Genomic DNA, 3,446 nt, shown 5'->3' with positions numbered 1-3,446 from the left:
ATAGATAGATAGATAGATAGATAGATAGATAGATAGATAGATAGATGTAGATGGATGGGGGAGGGAAGGAGAGAGAGAGAGAGACAGTTACATAGATAGATGGAGGAGAAGCAAGAAGAGGAAGGGGCCAGGTGCGGTTGTGCATGGTTTTTAAGCCCAGCCTTCGAGAGGCAGATGCAGGTGGATCTCAGTGAGTCTGAGGCCTAGTCTACATAGTGAGTTCCAGGACAGCCAAGGGAGACCCTGTCTCAAAACAACAACTAAAACTAAAAAGAAAGAAGAGAAAAAGAAGAAGAGGAGGGGAAGAAGAAAAGAAGAAGGAGGAAAAAAAAGGAAGGAAGGAAGGAAGGAAGGAAGGAAGGAAGGAAGGAAGGAAAGAAAGAAAGAAAGAAAGAAAGAAAGAAAGAAAGAAAGAAAGAAAGAAAGAAAGAGAAAGAACACTCAAGTCAAGTCAGGCAGGTGGGAATGGCCCATGCCTTTAATTCCAACACTCAGAAGGCAGAAGCAGGTATATCTTTGTGAGCTCAAGGCTAGCCTGGTTTACGAAGTGAGCCAGTGCAACACAGAGAAACCCTATTTCAAAAACCAAAAAAGAAAGAGACAGAGACAGAGAAAGTGAGAAGAAGTGGAAGGAGGAAAAAGGAAGGAAGGTAGGGGAAAGAGAGAGGGAAGAAAGAAAAAAAAAGAGGGAGTTAGAACGTAGCAAAATTGTGCTTTGTATCCAAGGCCACACAAGTTAATTTCTCTCTCACAACTCCAGAGGCGAAGGGTGAGTCTGCTTTCTAGCATGCTCCAGACATTGCTCAAAAATGGCAAGAAAGAATCTCTTGCTAACAAGAAGAGCTCACAGCACCTCTGCCCACATCTCACCATCCGAGTTCAGTCACACATTCAGCGTCACCTAGGCAGCATGGGTGGTAGTGAAACCACATGGCAGGCAGAAACCCCAGGACACCTGACTGACAGGAAGAAGAGAAAATGGACATTGAGGAGTATTAAAGGTCTCAGCTGTCCCCTGAAAAGAAGAGCCCCCAAGGCTGGTTCCAGATCCCTTGGTCATATTACTGTCTGTCTTTAACTTTCTGAAGCTCTCTTTCCTCAGTCTCCCTGACTTTCCTCCAACTCTTCATGCTGAGACTCCAGGCTCTCCTTAGACCTAGTGACCATGCTCCCAATCCTCTACCCTACGCCAACAACTATGATAGATATCATTGGCTCCCCCAGGAGCTAAACTTTCCTTGGTTTGCCTGTGTGCCTTCCCCACTTTTGGAAATCACTCCTTGAACAACTGCTCAGTTTGCACATGTCCTGCATTGGCTGCCTGAACCTAGACTGACTCTCCTCACTCATGCTGCAGGGAAGTGACCCACAAAGCTCCCAGGCTCACCAGAGTGCAGGGTCTGAACGACAGTGCTCCCTCCAAACTAATGGAAGAGAATTCAGAGGTGCGGCTGGTGGGAGGCGGTTAAGCCATGAGGACTCTACTGCTTCTGTTCCTTCCACGCTGAGCTGTTCCCCACCTAGTCATGTGTTTTGTCTACATGTGTGCATTGTGCATATGTGTAAAGTGTGAGCCTGTATGTGCGCACTGTGTGAGAGTACAAATGCAATGAAAAGATCTGGGTATTGATCCTCAGCTTCTGCCCTGCTTGAGATAAGGCCTCTTTGCTGGCCACCACTGGGCCTGCCCCCAGCTGGCCCCCAAGCCTCCAGAGGATCTCTTGTCTTCTCCTTCCTTCTCACCATAGGAGCATTAAGTTACAGACACATGCTACCATGCCCAGTTTTGGGAATTTGAACCCACTCAGCTATCTTCCCAGCCCTCATCTACCTTCTGTATCATCTCCTGTAGCATAGTTATAATAAAGTCTCTGTCTTATTCCAGCTCGAAGTTGTCTGCTGTCCACTTGTGTGTCTTCTACACACATATCTCCTGCTGGAAGGAAGCAGAAGCAACACACCATTTTTCTTCCTTCCTTCCTGTTTTTAGATGGCTCAGTCTGGTCTAGGTCTTTTCTGATAGTGCTGGGTTCAGAAGTCCGGATGTAGTGCTCATTTTTAAAACTCTCCTTTATTTTGTGTGTTTAGCCTCAACCCCCCAACCCTTCGTAAGAGAGAGAAGGTTAGTGGGGAGCGAGGGCCCCTTTACTTCTCCCAGCTGTTCAGGGTCAAGGGGTTCTTTCAGGGCTATACCAGTCTCCATCAATGGCAACACAGCCAGCAGTCTCCTCCAAGCCGCTGCGCCCCGAAGCATTTCTCTCTGTCTGCTCCAAACCACCACAATGACATTTCTGGTCTCCAAACTGCCACACGCCAAAGCACATGCCACACCTTCTTTTTCTCACTCATATTTATGCTCTCAGAGTTCAGACCACTCCCCTGTCAGTGCTGCACATGGAAGGTCATTACCAGAGGCAAAGGTCATGCCCTGGGCGTGACAGTTAAGAGGTGTGGACAAACTATAGCCCAACTAAAACCTCACACTTGGGACTTAAAAAAAAATATTTATATAACATGGCTGAGTTCACAAAAAAACCCACAAAACTTCCATTATACCAGGGCTTTGAGCATATCAGACATTTCCTACCACTGAGATGCCCTGCTAAGCCACAAGGCACAATACGGGAGGCAAAGTTCTTGCCAGTCACCATTCCTGCAAGCAACTTGATCGTTGACTTCCCAGCATCCAGAACTATGAGAAATGTTTATTTATAAATTATCCAGTCTATGGTATTTTGTTATAGCTACACAAATAGACTAGGAAACCTGTAGCATGTAGAAATACCCCTTTTTCACATGGACCCAACTATCGCATAGAAAATAAAGTCTATGAGATGGTTACTTTCATTTTGCTATTCATTTACAGAGTCCAGGACAATGTGTAGCACACAGTAGGCTCACTAAATATTAAGTCTGAATTAATACTGAGTTCAACAAATATGTTGGATGATTAAGTGACTGATCCAAGTCTCATGCATTAGTGTTTAAACGATTCCTTATGAAACCATAAAGTTGTTCTTTTTAGAGAAAACACTTCAATGAAGACTTTATTTAGCTATGGCGTTCCTGTAACTTCAAGTCTTCTCATTCCATTCTGTGTTTTAATGCTCCGCCTTATTGCAACATGTTCACCAGATTTTCCATCTTTCTCCCCTGTGGTGCTTTGAAGTAAAGTGTGATTGAATAACTGCAGTTTGAGCTTTGACAAAGTTTGCAGTAAATGGATTACAGATAATTTCCTTTAAATGTGAACTTAAATGCTAGAAATACACAAAATTCGTCAGAACAAGAAGTTTACCAAGGGACAGGAGATTCAACTTTCTAATTCTCAGAACATACCAGCACATTTCATTAAATCTAAGATACCACTGATTTTTAAATACACCATTTCATACTACTAGAAAGAAAGAAAGAAAGAAAGAAAGAAAGAAAGAAAGAAAGAAAGA

The sequence above is a fragment of the Psammomys obesus genome, unplaced genomic scaffold, assembly GCF_907164565.1.
Source record: "Psammomys obesus unplaced genomic scaffold, mPsaObe1.curated_primary_1811, whole genome shotgun sequence".
Taxonomy (NCBI): Eukaryota; Metazoa; Chordata; class Mammalia; order Rodentia; family Muridae; genus Psammomys; species Psammomys obesus.
This window is presented reverse-complemented; position numbering follows the sequence as displayed.